This window comes from Castor canadensis, chromosome 8 (assembly GCF_047511655.1).
Source record: "Castor canadensis chromosome 8, mCasCan1.hap1v2, whole genome shotgun sequence".
NCBI classification, from domain to species: Eukaryota; Metazoa; Chordata; class Mammalia; order Rodentia; family Castoridae; genus Castor; species Castor canadensis.
In genome coordinates, this window is record NC_133393.1 from 84050482 (window position 1) to 84068144 (window position 17663).

A 17663-nucleotide genomic window follows, 5' to 3' on the forward strand; every position below is an offset into this window, starting at 1 on the left:
AACTTTTGTATTTCCCTTTTCTGTATCATTCGAGTCAAGAGTAATATATTCAGAACACTGAAAAATCATATACCAAAATAAAAAGGAAATGATGTTTTTGGCATGCTTTGTTCTCTACCATATTATGTTCTTGTCTTTTCATACAATAGTAGGATTTATTTTCTAAACATTCCAATTTTACAGAATGAGTCACTGTGAATGTAGAAACCAGCTGAATCATTCACCCATCAATCAATGTCCTTGTTTTCATTTTTCTTCTATATGCTTATCATTATACTAAAAAAAGTATTAGGAGTTCTTCTACTTAAAGCACTTCTTCCTTTAATGATTTTGTTTGGTTCACAAGTAAGACAGTAAAGCTATCACTCACCTTGTGTTGGTTTAGATTCCTATCAAAAATATTGATTTGAAAACTGAAGCTATGTGCAGTCTCCCAGAGATTGATGCCTTCCAAATAAGAAGTTAGTGTCATTTGGAAAGGTAGAGTGTTTTGCACTTTTTTGTTTTGCTTTTTCCCTTGGCGGCACTGAGATTTGAACTCAGAGTCTCATGCTTCTAGGCAGGTACTCCTACCTCTTGAGCCATTCTGCAAGTCTTGTAAAGGTAGAGTGGAAACGAAATTGTTTCTGGCTTGGAGAAAGATCAATCAGACTGTGGATTCTGATGATAAATCCATATATTTTTCGCTTGGTGTTTAAGAAAGCATTAACTTAAAAAGTTATTTGAGCATGGGGCGTTGGTGGCTCACACCTGTAAACATAGCTACTTGGGAGGCTGAAATCAGAAGGATCGAGATTGGAGGCCAGCATGGGCAAATAGTTTGTGAGACCCCACTTCAAAATAACCAGAGCAAAACGGACTAGAGATGTAACTCAGGCAATAGAGTGCCTGTTTTACAAGTGTGAAGCCCTGAATTCAAACCCCAGTCCCACCAAAAAAAAAAGTGATTCAGTCATCTCGTTTCAAAGATGAAGAATCTACTTTACTCTATCCCGTCTTAAGTATAGTCATTTAAGATAATGGGTTCATTGTAATGTATTAATTTGGGGGGCATATCTTTTATTATCTGCTATTATTATTTGATAATTTCAAGAAAAAGAAATGCAAACAGCAAAAGCCAAAATATTACTTGGAATCAAAGTATGACCTTAGGTGGGATTTGGGAGACTGTTGGGGACACTGGCTCTGGAGTCGATAACCGAATGCTGACCACTGTGATGGCACCAATGAGATGAATAGCTGTCATTTATTAGGCTTTCTTGTGATTCATTCTCCCCTTCAGTACAACAAGGTTCCTCCAGTGGCTGATATCCCATTCTATTCTCACTGACTGACCTTTTCTTATTATTTATCATTGGACCCAAAACTTGTAACATAAAATACTCCAATCATTCTGCATTTAACAATCCACTGTTCAGTAGCCATTACATAGTCAACACAATGATTGTCATTACCTCCTTAATTGTCCCCATCCTAACTTTGTCAATGGAGAAAACTGAAATGAGAGGGAAACTTTAGTCTATTATGCATTATTTCTAAGAGAAGAATTCAAAGAAATAAGTTGTCATAGCTTCTGTCCAAGGCACTGTCTAAGGTAGTTTCTAAGAAACTACAGTGGCCTTTCCAAGTCATCCTGTGACTCGTCCCTGTTGTAGACTTTGTGGCCACCTGCTCATTGAAGTTCATGGCTTACCAAAATAATATTTTGTCACCACGATGAGCATGATTCCATGTGGAAATTTTCAGATTGAATGTATCAAAACTAAATATTTTAAATAATGTTGGGCATGCTTTGCCATTTTTCGGATGCAGTTTCACATCTTGTCTTTGTAAAAATAACAATAATTGGTGTGGAGATTATAGCCACCATTCTCTTCACTCCACCCCCACCCCAGTACTGAATTACACAACTCTCCAATCAACACGCAGCCTGACTACAAGGAGTCTATGATGTCAGGAGATTCTAGATTTTTCTTTTAGGGTCAGTGCATTACAGTATTAGGTTGAACCAAAAATTACTATCTTTGATAAGAAATAATCAACTACTACGTGTTTGATGTGGCTCAAGCTTAAAGAGCATGGAGTTTGAATTGCAGCCCTAAAGGTCACTGGTATGTCAGCTCAGGCCAGTTACTTACAGCTGAGCCTTGGTTTGTGAAATAAGAATATAATAAGTAGGATTGATGTGAAGGTTAGCAATGGCCTATAGAAGTATTGTGTTAGGTTCACTCCACCCCCACCCCAGTACTGAATTACACAACTCTCCAATCAACACGCAGCCTGACTACAAGGAGTCTATGATGTCAGGAGATTCTAGATTTTCTTTTAGGGTCAGTGCATTACAGTATTAGGTTGAACCAAAAATTACTATCTTTGGTAAGAAATAATCAACTACTACGTGTTTGATGTGGCTCAAGCTTAAAGAGCATGGAGTTTGAATTGCAGCCCTAAAGGTCACTGGTATGTCAGCTCAGGCCAGTTACTTACAGCTGAGCCTTAGTTTGTGAAATAAGAATATAGTAAGTAGGATTGATGTGAAGGTTAGCAATGGCCTATAGAAGTATTGTGTTAGGAGGTAGTACATGTTCAAGAAATAGCTAATAATACAGTATTTTTATTAATGTAAATAACTTGGAGAATTGCCTCACGTTTGCTCTAGCAATTTCTGCAGATGTGGCAAAGATGATGGCTCCTATGGTAGAGAGAAATGGAAAATGTTTGTTAAGCAAGCACAGTTTTTTAAAATCCCAATAGCTTTAAAGTTCCATTCCTGTATGCTCTGGTATGTCCTAGTAAGGTCACAGATAAAGTTTGACATATTTGGTGGAGGATCTAAATAGGAAATGTACTGAGGCAAACCAAGAACAGAATTAAAAAAAAAAAAAAATCAAAGCACTGAGCAAACATTCTGAACTTTTGGCAGAGAAATTGGACCTCCTGAAACCCCATGACTCTGAGTTATTAGTAGTGACTCACTGTGCCATATTCTGAGCACATATATATTTGTATGTCATGCAGTATCGGTGCGTGGAGACGTTCAAGGCTTGACGGACTTATGAAAAATGTGCTATCCTGGGAGAGAACAGGACAGGAGATGCTACTCTGTCATCTGTGTAGCACCTACCACACTGTGCTCATTAAATGCTCCGGGAAAGATGGGCACAGTAGCAACGCCTGGAACATGTCCCCCATCTGCTAGGCCAGAAGCTGTGATGAAGTCATGAGTTGTACAACGGTAGTAATTCATAGCTATTTATGACCATTTTAATAGCAAAGGCCTAGATTAGAAGTCTGTGTTTACATACCGCGCAGCAAAATGGTTCCATGAATCATTCCCACAGTGACACGGGGGTCAAACCAATCAACCAAGTTATGAAAGTCCAAACAGTTGGTCTTGAAGCTGTGATTCACAGATCTCCAAGGTGGCCTTTACCTTCCAGGTGCTCTTCTACATCTGAGATCGATTTGACTCCCAGACATCCTCACAAGCAGCCTTATCTCCCCCATCCTCCTTGTAAAGGACAGCCCTGTATCCTTTGTCACCCATGCCTGTGTACATAATTAAGAAAATGTATTTTTAGCCCATGTTGATTTTCTCACTGTCATTGCTCCATTGTGTGACTTCAATTAGTGACCCTGATGACTCATTTGCATCAAAATCAGCAAGACCCTTTCATTTGTCCATTTAAACTGACTTGAGGTTTTTAGTTAATTAGCACTTCCTGACAGCCTGAAGGTCAGATGAGTTCCTTTTGTTTCACTCCGGCAGTTAATCCTCTCATTAAGGGTTATGGAAAATGAATAATTAAACATTTGCCATTTTCATATTTCAGGTAATGAGAAGCACTCAGATCCCAGGGGATGCCACAAGAGGAAAAGTCAGGAAAGTGTCGAAGACGCTACCTCCTGCAAACATGTGAGTTTCTATGTGGCTTCTTGATGGAAAAGCTTAATCTAAGGCTCTTCCCCTAAATTGAAACAAAACAAGATGCAAATATTAGTTATAAGGCTGGTCTCTGACTCTCACTAGTTGTGTACTTGGGGCAAAGCAGCAAACTTTTGATACAGCAGGTCTTCTGGATTATATAATGGGCATGATAATGGTGACTGCCTTGTAGAAGTGTTGTAAGCAAGAAATTCGAGAATAAACAGTGCCTACCACCATAGTAAGAGATCACTAAATATCCTCATTTTCATTATCACGAAGCAAGTCATCTTCTGAGTGCTGTGGGTTTCAGGCCTCAGCCAAACATCCATGAGTGTTCAAAAGTTTACTTTGGTTCACCAGGACAAGAGTTAAGGGTAAATTGTGTTAAGCCCTAAGATAAAGAAACCCAGGTAGCCATGTCTCCAGGGCATTAGAGAATTCCATTTCTATGAAATTTCTTGTAATTACTCTAAAGGGATTATTTGGAGGGTATAGAGAGTAAAGGGTAGAGGCTATAGGAGGCAGAAAGACTACTGATGTCACCCTAGTAGCCTCCCTTGGTACAATCCACGTTCCTGCCACCATGCTAGGCCCTATCGCCTCAGCCATCCCTCTGCTTCTCCATGTCACAGAAGTCAGTTCACCCATCAGACCTCCCCAATCTGATGCTCCAGGGAACTAGTCAGGGGATACTTTCACTTCCATCTCATCCTACCATGTTTTGTTTTGTTTGTCTGTTTGGTTGGTTGGTTTTTTTTTTTTTTTTTTTTTTTGAGGGAGTCTTAAACTCATGCCACCTAAAAGTGGAATCATCCCTGCTAAGGAAGTCCTGTCTCCCATTAGGAGACATCTCTGTGTCTCATTTGGTCATATCTAATATATAATTGCTGTCTCAGGCAATGGACTTTACAAAGTATGAGTAGCCCTTTCAAAATGGAGTTCAGGGAAAACTCCCTAGAGGTAGGGGCTGTCAGCTAGATCTGGAACGATGACCAAGGAATGGACTGGCAGAGAGAAGGAAGTTTAAGTAGGTGAGAAATGTGAACACAGTGGGAGAGTCTGAAATGGTCCTGTTCTAGAACAGGGGGTCTTCTATGGGGCTAAAACAGGGTATATAGGGGAGTGACAGTGCCTGTGCCTACTCAGATCAAACCTGTGGAGAAAGGTCTGAAGGTTGGATCAAGGTCTTAGAATTTATCTTGCTGTCAATATAGATGGTATAGGGTGGAAGAAGGATTCTAGAGAAAAAGAGTGTGTAATGTTGTGGATTGATGGGAGGAAGATTAGTTAGGGAACTAGGGCCCATGGTAATGGCAACCTGGGGGAAAAAAAGGAAAATAAAATGTATGAGGGTGACTATGATTATAGGCAAAGGGAATGGAAACCATTGCTCAGAATTTAGTCTTAAAGCTTGCTCTGTCATGGCTTTACCCAAAATAGTCAATCCTAGTTGGATTTTGGTGGGGAAAATATTTTTCCCTTCAAAAGCAGCCTTAAAAGTGCTCCTGGAAGAATAAAAGTAACAGAGAGGAAGAGTGATCAATGCGAATGGTTGAAAGGGTAACTAAAAAAAAGTATTAATGGCGCTGGTGCAGTCTGTGATCAGAAGACTTCCAAATCTTTGTGTCCCTCAGGAAGAATCCATGGCAGGACACATGGGTGTAAATCGAGTTTATTAAAAGTTAGGAAAGGAAAATACAAAGGGAAGCATGGTGGGGTCCAGGTGGAGTCTGCCAGCCGAGAGAGCTTGTTTCCACTCTTCAGGTGCTTTTCAAACCTATGATAACCTATGGGAAGGCTAGAACCAGGTGATTTCCATTCAATAATTGATGAGTGGGTGGGGCATGGGTGGTTCCTGGCCAGGTGAGGGCAGTCCCTGAGCCAAAGCATGGTTAATCTGAGATGTAGTATTTTTCTGTAAGTCCCGAGCTTTCCCAAATTTAGCTTGGCTCAAAAGTGCTGAAGTTTTCAAAGAACACACAAGTGAACTGATGCCCAATGTGGCAGGCAGACATTCCCTCATCAACACAGGGACTCCTTTCTAGATCTTCCCATATCTGGTGATATAGTTAGCAAGTTGTATAGTTTTTAACTGAAAAACTTACATCATAGTTAGAACCTTAAATCTGGAAGAGTACATAAATATCACTTTTATCATTTTATAGAGGAATGAACAGAGCATAAAAAGCCCACCCAGAGTTACCCAGCCAATGTGTGTGGGACCCATTGCTAAAAGGTAAGTGCATGGAATTCCAGTCCACTCATTGCTCTTTCTGCTTGGCCACAAGAGTCCACAAAGATCATTTCATGGCTGAAATAGGGGTTTTCCGTTTTCTCTTCTAAAGTCAAGAACTGTTGGATTGGATAAATTCATCACATTTCTTATCAGTGCATTGTTTTTTTTCCTGTTTATAGAATTAAGTAGTTAACTGTGAACTAATAATCCTGGTGTTGAAGATACCTTCATCAAGGGGTGCGAGTTGCTTAGTGAGGAGGAAAAGGGTACATATAGGGAAAATCCAGACCTCTGGCAGCCACAGGCTCCCAATGGCCCCTCCTTTTACTTTGTGTTCAGGGTTAGGTGAATTCATGAAGCAGCAGAAAGCACTGTCTCTGATCCTGCACATGGAGACCGGGAGCCTCCTGCCTGGGAGGGTCTCTCAGCACCTCTCTGCATGTGAAAACCCCCTTCTCCTCTCTAAGGTGGCCCTTCCCCTCAGAGCACCCATGGCCTCAATTCCCTGTCCTCCCCTGTTTTGTTTGAATGTAAACCTCCCCACAGGTTCATGCATTGAAATCTTGGTTCCCAGCTGTCTGGGGAGGTTGTGGAAACTTTAGGAGGTGGGACTTAGCTGGAGGAGTGTCCTTGGAGGCTGTATCTTGACTGGGCCCTTTCCTGTCCTTCTGCTTCCTGGCTACCAGGGAGGTGAGCAACTTTACTCTACCATACCCTTCTGCCATGATGTTTTGCCTCACTTCAAACTCCTGAACCAACCATGGAGCCAGTTGACCATGAACTGAAACTGAGCCAAAATAAATCTTTCCTTTTTCTAAGTTGTTTCTCTCAAGTATCTTCCACAGTGATAGAAGGCTGTCTAACATACCCTCCACAGTCCCCTACCTATTCTAGAATAAGTTTAAAGAAAAAAGTTCATCATGGCAAACCATGTTTTTCTTTTTCTCCCAACCCTCTTTCTTTTATTCTGGTGAAGGTGCTCTTTTTCCACCCTAAGCAAACACACACACTTTAGGCTCTGCTTCCTCTACTCCAGGCCAAAGCCTTCTCTCTGTAGCACCTTCTCCCCAGATCTGTTTCTTTCTGCATAGTAAGAACTCCCACAGCACAGGGGACACACCAATACCCACCCATGGTTGTTGCGGGCTGTTCTCCCGATGTATCAGTGGTCTAGCCTGACGCAGGCATGGGAAGCCCTGGTCAGAAGAAGCTTTGTGGCTTAATTCACGGAGAGAGACATTGTGAAGTTCACATAAAGCAAGAACACATGCAACTGAGAGTCTCTGAGAGTCTTGAAAGGCTGTAAGTCTCAGCACAACGCAATGGCATGCTCAAGCTGTATGATTTTCATTAGGATGTTGTTCCCTTAAACACAAGCCACTTAAGAGCTCAGATCTGAATTTCTGGCTTGATGGTTTTTCCATTTTGAAATTGGGTCACATAGAAATACAGTGATAGGTGCTAGTGATAGTTTCCTAAGCTTGATTCTGTTTTTCACATAATATACATGTCTAGGCTTTCTGCAAACTTTTATTAATTAGGTAGAATTTTGAGCCTTTTTCTTTTATGATTTTTTTTCTTACTTTTTAACATTTATAGCTCATCGGACACTTATTCTTTGAAATTACCATGTCTCTGCTTTGTATACTCCCTGGAAGGCCATAAATGAGGAGAGAATTGGGTTTTTCTAATTCTCTCATTTCATTTTTCTTTCCTACAGTACCTCTTTTTGTTTTTCTTTTCTTTCATGGTACTAGGGTTTGAATTCAAGGCCTCTCACTTGCTAGGCAGGTGCCCTACCACTTGAGCCACACCTCCAGCCCTCTTGCGGTGTTTCTTAACTTGTGATTCTTGAACTAACTTCACAGTCATCGAGTGCAGACTTACACTAAATTTAGCATCAAGGTTAAGTTGGTTCTTTATTCAATTACATGCAGGATGCTTTCAGTGCTATCTCTATGCCAACAATGGTCTGGATGCTGAAGAAATCACAGTAAATAAAAGTGCTTGTGGTCCCTGTCTTCATGGATTAGCATTCTAGCTGAGCAGAAAAGCAATGACTGAATGACCATAATTAAAATTGTGATAAGTGAAATGAAGAAAAAATATGGTTAATAATTTAAAACTGAACTTCCAGGGGCCACAATTTTATCTGTTAGAATTCTATGGAAACCTATTTAATACTATAGAAATTGATGACATCAATAAAATAAAATAAATGTATATTTTATAAACACCTATTAATTAACTAGAACTAGAATGTTTATTTTTCATATTCCACCCACAATCCTTTCTGATGATAACAAAGCTCACTTCAGTTATCCAAGAAGATCACATGATCCAAAAGAGGCCAATTAGGATCCTTCTCAAGGATTTTTCTAGTAGGGCTGCTGAGAGATTTTGCCCGTGCTGGCTGTGGAATAGAGGAAGCTGAGTGTGGACAGTTACTGTCCATAACCATTCTTCCTCCTCCTCAGATCCTCACTGTACTGCTGAACTCAGATAGAACAAAACCAGCAGTCAGAGATGAGAGACCAATGTGGCTCACGCATGTAATCCTAGCTACCCAGGAGAACTGCGGTTCTAAGCCAGCTGGGGCAAATAGTTCATAAGACCCTATGTCGAAAAAACCCACCACAAAAAAAAAAAAGAGAGAGAGGTTGGTGGAGTGGCTCAAGGTGGAGGTCCTGAGTTCAAACCCCAGTGCTGTATGAAAGAAAAAGAAAAAAGAGAATCCCAAAGTGAGAGTACTAGCTTCGAACATACACAAAGCAGTTGCCTGTGGCTCTTTCCATGGTTCTGGTATAGGACAAGAGGTTAGCTCCTGTATCCAGCTTAAGCGAGTTTGAGTCAATTTCTCTCACTTGCTAATAATCCACATTAATACAGAAAGCAAGCACTTAATGTAAATATTTCTTAGGGTAGATTATTACATGTGGCTGGGCTGCCTGGGCTAACTTACAATGAATTCATAGAAATTCTTATTTTCTCGGTTAATTTCTTGAAGCAATTCATTATGCCAAGTCCTCCGATTCTTTGTTCAGGATTGGAGATGGGGATGTCAGCCTTGATTTTCTTCCATGTTGTTACATGTTCATGAAAGCTTTTCCTAAACTGTCGATTGGTGTGTGCCTGAGCCAACGTAGTCAAAATGCACCTGCCATGCCTGTATCAACGGGCTGGGAATCTCGGTGTGGGGGGAGGAGGTCTCTCCCATCTGCATGGACCATTGTCTTGTCTTTTCAGGCGAGTATCTAGGACAGGGCCAGCATATGTTCTGCCTTAAGAGGAAGGAGGCTCTTCTCTGTCTTTCTCCAAGGGATGGACAGGGAAGGAACTGATAGAGAAGAGCACCAAGGGTCCAAATTTAAAAGAATAAATTGTGATGGACTTGTTCAGGTTTTTCCCACTTTCCCAGAAGAAGCAAAATGTACCATGTATCAAAACTGGAGCAACAAGGAGGGCCATGGCAGAGCCCCTGATACAAGCCTGGGCAGAGATCAGATCCAAGTAGATGGTGACTCTGGAAGCAGAGGCCTCATTTTCTACTATTTGTGCAGCAGAGGTAGCACAGGCACCAATGTGCAGACAACCTGGCAATGACCTTGGCCAGGAAGGATGCAGTGTGTCAGAGATGAAGGAAGCGGGGTATTGGGAGTCAGGCTCTGGCTCTGGAGTCACCCAACCTGGGTTAGCCTCCTACCCACTAACCAGTTCCACAGAGATCTGTTCAGATACAGTATCTTCCAGAAGAGGAAATTAGAGGGAAAGTATGCTTTCACTCCCAAATCCTCCCTTTTATATACAGGTAAGACTAGTAACCAGAAAAGTCGGTGCCCTTACTGTCAATTATGAGCTGAGCTTAAGCCACTTAAGCTTTCTGAACCTCTGCAAAATAGGGATAGAAATAATGATTGCTCTATAGGGTTGTTTGAGGATAAAATAACTGCATAAGAAAGTGAAAAGCTATGCTGACACCAGTGGACACTCACTCAGTACATGGTAGGGAAAGACACATCCAAGGACCCAGCTGGTAGGAAGGTTGCTGTCAGGAGTGAAGAATTTGTTAGCTTGCACAGTGGTGAGGAATTCAAGATGGAGTGGTGTGGGTACACATTGCTTCCTCCAGTTTGAGAACCCTGAGGTCTGCCGCTGGCTGGGACAGCACCTTAATGTTGCAGAGTTTCTCAGGAGCTGCTCACTAAGTGAGCACCTAAATATGCTGCCTCCACAATCTCAAAGGAAAGCAAAGTAATGGGGATACTGAAGAACAGCTGGTCATTTCCAGTGAATTCCACTTCTAGAATCTTCTGTACTCTACACCTTCCTAGTGTTCCCTTTCTGACTAGCAGCCATACCATTCCCACTTGTGCACCTGATCACCCTCTTTCCTCACATCATTGCCCAGACTGGATGATCAATTTTTTTTACTTCCTGCTAATCCAGTAAATTAAATTGTAGTTTAATTCATATTTTCCTGACCACTGGTAAGATGGAACATCTTTTCACATAGGTATTGGCCATTTGTATTTTCTTGAGGTTTCCATTACCTAGAACAGAATGGAATCAACTGAAATGATCATTCATTATGGCCACTCCTGTTATTTCATTTTCTTTGCTTCTCTTCTTTGAACTTCATGCTTCTGATTAATCTTTTGAGTTTTTTATATGTGCCTAATGTTTCCAGGACACACATGCTTTGTCTTCCTTTGGCTGATTCCTGACACGAGGTGGAATTCTTTCATCTTTTGGAGTCATCAGGATTCAGATCTGGAAATGAAAACCAAAATAAACTTGCCAGTTTGCCTTTCATTTCAACCTGAAACCATTGTAAATTGAATGAAAACCACTCACTGATAGCACTTACCATGTTTTTACACTGTCTAAAGACCAGCATTAGTGGCAGACTATTGATGAAGGAAGTTCCAAGAAGCTTCAAGAACTCAATTTAGGATTTAGCATCCCTGCTTGCATTTTTCCATCAATCTTCAAGCCACTTTCAACAAGTCATTTATCTTTCCTTCTTCTGTAAATAGGGGTGGCAAGGGAGTTGAGAGTCATGCCAGTGTTCCTCAACCCTGGCTACACATTAGGATTACTTGAAAAATTCTTTTAAAATACTAGTTTAAAACTGCACCACCCTGCCAGAGCTGCTAAATCAAAATCTCTGTGAGTGGGAACTATGCATCAGTATTTTTTTTGAATGCCTCAGTTGGTTTTCATGTGCATCACTGAACATGAAGATCTTTGAAATCCCTTCCAGAAAACTCTTAAGATTCTAAAATGTGTAAATTTACGTGGTATGTCAAACTCTTTAGTGACCTTCTAAAAATGGAGACTACTTTATTTTCCCACAGAATGCAGGAGAGTTTAGAAGTGGCCTAAATGGTTGACCTGGAGAATGCTGGCTGATATCTGAAATCATTCAGGAATTGTCTTGCTTTTCCCTTTCCCCCTATGGTGTTCATGTCTCTAAATGAAACATTATTATAGAATTTTTGTTGAACTGAAGTCAATGAACAGAGAGGAGTAATGACTCACTAATCTAAGAGCAGTGACCAAGAACTTCTTCTATCCCCCCACTCTGAGGTTGAAAATAAAAATGATGTCTTTAGAGGATGTAAAGCAAGCTTTGCAGATGTGGTTGTTAATAAAGAGGAAAGTACAATAGGGTTGCAGTAAGACCACTTCAGTGGACGAATGTTTACTCAGTTAGTAGCCATTCAATCAATCAGTCATGAATTGGAAATATATTTCACCCAGGAAGCGTTTAAGGACAGTTTGTAGTTGACAAGACCAACATAAGATCTGGCCCAAGCTTATTAATAAACAAAACATAGTTTTCCAATGAACAAGGGACTTAGAACATTACTGAGGAGACAAAGCCCATAAGGAACAAAGATACTCAATACTACAATGCCTGATAAAGACTTCAAGTGCAAGAGAAGCAACCCTACCTTGAATTTCGAGTGAGAACTACTTGGGAGCCTCCTGTGTCACCATTCAGGAACACGATCGCTGGAATGGTCAAAGGCTCCCAGAGATACTGTTTTGATCATGAAAACATAAGATTCAGTTTTAGATCAAACTAGCATTTTTTATTTTAGGGGGTTATTGATCAGGCCCTTCGCTGTTGAGTCAATAACACACATGCAGAGGTTGGTGGGTTCGTCATGAGGTTTGATTTCCCAGGCCACAGATGCAGGGAAACATGAAGTCACAGCACCAAAAGGTTTGAGCTCTCCAGTTCAAACACCATATTCAGCATGAAAGAATGTGCTGGTGTTCTTTGAAGTTTGATTTATATAACTTCAGACTTCAAAGAGAAACACATTTCTCCTCCCACTGAATTCAGTTGCTTTAGAAGATTCATTTTTAAACTCTGGTCTGATTTTTTTTTTAAATTGAGTTTTGGTAGAACTGAAGAGTCCACTTGATGTTTAGGTTGTGTTAATAATAGAAGCCCAGGGATGCTATGAATCTCACATTTCAAGGCCCTGTGTAAAGCCACAAGGACACAAATATGAAGCCGATGTCACTCTGCCTGCGAACAGCTCATTCCTAGGGAAACCACCATGTACATGGAAGCACATTGTAGAAGACAGACTTCAAGATGCTTCAGAAGGCAGCTGGCAGCCTTTTATGATAGTAGGGGCATCTTCACTGACCCTCAGAAGAAATAAATGCTTATTGGGCTCTTCCGTATATATTATTTATTTATATGTGTTTAAATTGTGCTAAAAACACACATAACACAAAATGTCATCTAGGCATTTTTAAGTGCACAGTTCATTCAGGAACCTTAAATACATTGACATTGTTGAGTTACCATCACTGCCATCCATCCACAGAACTCTTTCCATTTTGCAACACTGAAACTCCACACACATTAAATGATGACTCCCTACTCCTCTTTCCCCCAGCCCTTAGCAACCTCCATTCTACTTCCTGTCCCTACGAATCTGACTCCTCATATAAGTGGAATTATCCAGTATTTGTCCTTTTATGTTTGATTTATTTTACTCAGCATCTTGGCCTCGAGGTACATTTTTGTAAAAACTAATCTTTTCAAGCGTCTTGTATGTAACCAACTGCACTTGTTCTAGCTGAGATATCCCAGTTTGCTTACTGAGTTTGTTTGAAAGTGGCTTCTTGCCAGGCACTGGTGGCTCAAGCCTGTAATCTTACCTATGTAGGAGGCAGAGTTCAGAAGGATTATGGTTTGAGGCCAGCCCAGGCAAATAGTTCACGAGACCCTATCTCGAAAAAAATCCTTCACAAAAAATGGGGCTTGTGGAGTAGCTCAAGATGTAGGCCCTGAGTTCAAACCCCAGAACGAGAAAAAAGAAAGTAGCTTTTTCTAATGGTGAAGAATATTAGATGTTGTTTTGTGCATAATTGTAGGAAACTAGAATCATTCATGGATGGTCTGGACCCATCCATGGGCACTGTGAACTCCCAAAAGCACATTATATCCCAGCACTCTGGAGGCTGAGGCAAGAAAATTGAGAGTTCAAGGCTAGCCTGGGCTACATAACAAAACCTTGCCTCAAAAAAATAAAATAAGATAAAGCAACCCCCACCTCTAAGAACTGCTTGTGGAGGTTGAACAGTTCCGCCTCAAGAATCGGGCAGAGAAGGCAGCCAGTGTGACTCAGAGCTGCTGCCAGTCCCCCGGCCCACGTGGGCTCTGCACTTGATTACGGGTGTGGATCACCATCTGCTATGTGGGCTTAGCAGTAAGAATGGGAGAGTCAGGCTCTCCATGTCACATGTTGCTATTATTTTCTTTAACACTTGTTATATGGCCAGCATTGCACCAAGCACAGCATAAAACCTGGTATTACTTGATACACTCCTTGCCTATCATTCATGGGATGCTTCTGCCAAACTTGCATTAGGGGATTCCTTGCAGTCCACTGAAAAGTAGCCTCCTTCCCCGGTGCCTTTCAAATATAGTCTCCATTGTTTAAAATCTGTGCTACAGAGCTTTTTTTTGTTATAAATAAAGGCCATTTCAGTAAGCGTCTTTAGGCAAATTTCTGTACACTTCATTAAGTTTGTATCTTGGAGGAAAATGTATATCTCCATATCCCATGGCATTAGTGTGGGAAATGGCACAACCAGTTCCACTGACTTTCTATTTCACAAAACAGTGATTTTTAGCTGAAGCTTCGCTTGTGATTTGAATAGCAATCTAGGTGTTGGATCTTAATAAATAGGAAGTTGAGCTTTTCATGAAAACACTATTTTCAGGATACATTATTTACCATAATGCTTCTGATAATATAATCCTTTAATAAAAATCATAAAGTGACCTGATTAGGCAAATGTTTGTAACAGTCACAATAGCTGCCTTTTTCTTGTGCCCTTTAAAAGACTCTTCCCTTCTCCCCTGGGCTCCAGGGAGGACTGGGATTATTCAAGAGCCCCTCCCTTCAGCTACTAGGTCAGATTCACTTCCCACAGTAAAGAGCCTCAACCTTCAGTGAGCAAGAACAGCTTCTTGGGCAGGGAAGAGGCAGTTGTTGATCTGCTCCTTACACTTGTTATGGCCCTGCAGGATGCAAAACCAAATGGAATATCCTTAACTGACAGGCCTCCCTCTTCCTCACTTTGCCTTTACCTCTGTTATCTAAAACTGGCAAACAGAACTAGCTTTCTTAGCCCTCCCTTGTATTTAGGGATGTCTTACTCATTCCATAAAGGAATACTGGGCCCTGGATTAGCTCTCTTGGATGTGCCAAGAGGCACCAGAAAGAGAGTCCTTGTTCTGATGGAGAAAGAGAGAGGGCTACAGTTGGGATATAAATACATGGTATAAGGGAAGGCTGTGGGAATTCAGAAGATGGGCAGGTCTCTGGATTTAGAAATCACAGATGAGGAATGAGACTAACTTTTCCTGAACACATTCTAGGTGTTAGGCAGCTTACATACGTTATCTCATTCAATCTTCATAACCGTAGTTGGGTATTTTTACTCCTAATATGGCTCTGCTCAGCTTTCATGCTTTTACTGCTCTATTCCATACTGATGGTGGTGCTTGCTTCGTAGCCTGTTCCCTTGTCCACCAATCCCTTGCTCTCCTGCTTCCCCAAAGAAGAAGCAATTGGGAGGCTTCAAAAAAAAAAAAAGTCAACTTTTTCCAGACTTGAACTGCCTTTAAGTTTTCACCAGAAATTTGTGGGACATACATACAGAAAAAAATATATATGCTAAAAGCGTAGTCCAGTATGTGCTCTTTAAGTTTTGAGAATCACATAATTTATTTGGAGATGCACACTGGTAAAGCCCTTTGTATGTTTGCATAATTCTATATTTCTCCTGTGATTCTTATTGGGAAAGAGAGGGGAAAATACACCTAATTTTGAGGTTTGGAAGTTTGCTAAAGATTTGCTAGGGATAGGGAAAGATGCAAAGCTGTAACAGAGAGGCACATTTGGACAGTAGAACAGCTATCAAAGTTCAGATTCACGGGACCAACTATAGTGACTCAAGTCTGTAATCCTAGCTCCTTGGGAGGCAGAGATGAAGATCTGGAAGATAGTGGTTGAGGCAAGCCCAGGCAGAAAGTTCACAAGACCCCATTTCAACCAATGACTGGGGCATGGTGGTGTGCACCTGCCATCCCAGGTACGAGGGGAAGATGCCCAAGTGGTAGAGTGTCTACCTAGCAAGCACAAGGCCCTGAGTGCAATTCAGATTCAGCACTCTTTCTAACTGCCCACTATGCACTACTGTCATAAAGACATCTCTTCTACCATCTTATCTTCATAGCAAACTTGGGAGTTGGATGCTATCTTCCCCATTTGCCACTTGAGGAAAATGAGGCCCAGAGAGATATTAAGTGTGACAGTTTAGACCGAAGCCTAGGCCATCCCTCCAAACCGAGCTTGTTTGAGGTCTTGGCAGAAGCATTTCAGCTGATTAAAATCTGACTGCAGCTTTCTCCACACTCTGGGCTGTCACCATAGCACCCTCGGCAGGAGACTGGAGAACATGAGCCAGGAAACAGACCTGTGTCTGTGCACACTTCTATTCTGGCTAAAATTAGGTTACCCTGGTTTAGCCAAAGCCACCTCCCCACTACTCCTTCTGCTGCTTGATCTGCAGAGCTTGCTTTAGAGAAAGCATATGTTCCTATCCCAGAAGCCTTCAGGCTGGGGACACGAAGCCCTCCAGTATAGCAGGGATGAGCCCCTGTCACAGATCCTGTCATCAAGGTACAAGCCAGGAAAAGCCTTCAAGGGCTATCCACTGCCAGCATTTGGCTTTCCGGCATGCCTGGTTTACTCCAACACAATGTGTTTTTATAGGAAATTCTACTTTCATATTTCCTACTATCCACTGCGCAAGGTTTAATAGTGTAGTCTGAGATACATGTGGGAAGAAGGTTTAGGAAGTTAAAGTGTATAAAAGCTACAACTTTCATTTCAATTACTCCAAAGTTGATACCTTTTTTCAAAAATAAAATAATAAAGTAGACCAAAATGAGTAAATTCTAGTCTAATTCACTGTGGTCTAAAAGATATACAGGATACAGACAGGCAAAAATAAAGCCTGGCATAGATACATCAATAAATACCTACATAAGTAAATAAGTGGATGGTGGCCCGAGGACCTTGCCAAGACCAAAAGTGACGGGCTGATCTGGATTAGCCCTAATTTTGAATCTTTACAACAATGATAGGGAAAATTCAGGCACAAAAATTAGAGAGCAAGAACTAGAATTGGAATCATCCCTAATATTAAACCACCATTGCATGATATCTGCACTTGATTCTGATCTCTGCCAGTGTAGGTTCCTCCTCCTCTCCCTGCCCCTACTCCAACGTCTTCAGGCTATCTAGATCTTCCGTTTTGGACATTTCCTGGGACAAACACACAAGATTTTGTCTTAAAGCTATACCATGCTCACGAGGAACAGCTGGAAACTGCTTCAAAAAAAGAATGTGTTGAGAGTATTTATTTCTCCCTCTCCTCTTCTTCCACTTCTTTTTCTTCCTCTCCTTCTACAGATGTGTGTTTTGTGTGTGTGTGTGTGTGTGTGTGTGTGTGTGTGAGAGAGAGAGAGAGAGAGAGAGAGAGAGAGAGAGAGAGACTGGGGTTTTAATTCAGAGCTTAGAGCTTGAAAAGTAGGCACTCTACTGCTTGAGCCATGCCTCCAGTCCATTTTGCTCTGGTTATTTTGGAAGTGGGGGGGTGGTCTCTCAAACTATTTGCCTGGGCTGGCCTCAAGCCAATTTCAGCCTCCTAAGTAACTATGATTACAGGTGGCCACTGCCACCTAGTTTAGAAATATTTTAAATTATAAATAATCTTTACTTTTAAAAAATGTGGCCTGAATTGAATCTACCTATTCACCATAGAGATCAAGTTCTGTATTCACTTAGTGTGTTACCATTTATTTTCTATACTATGTAATGATACGATAATTATCCACAGCAGATTGGAGGTACCTTGTAACATTTCTATCTCTTACATCTTCATGTAATCCTT

General features: G+C 41.2%; 1 protein-coding gene across 4 annotated transcripts in view; it reads left to right on the forward strand.

Annotated features, from left to right (window-relative positions):
- The window catches only part of Pced1b (PC-esterase domain containing 1B), a 140075-nt gene that overhangs the window by 24374 nt on the left and 98038 nt on the right, over positions 1-17663 (forward strand). For all 4 annotated transcript variants that reach the window (XM_074083231.1, XM_074083228.1, XM_074083229.1 and 1 more), the window contains 2 exons: positions 3834-3916; positions 6094-6164. The gene's annotated coding sequence lies outside the window, so the exon portion shown is untranslated. The remainder of the gene's footprint in view (positions 1-3833; positions 3917-6093; positions 6165-17663) is intronic.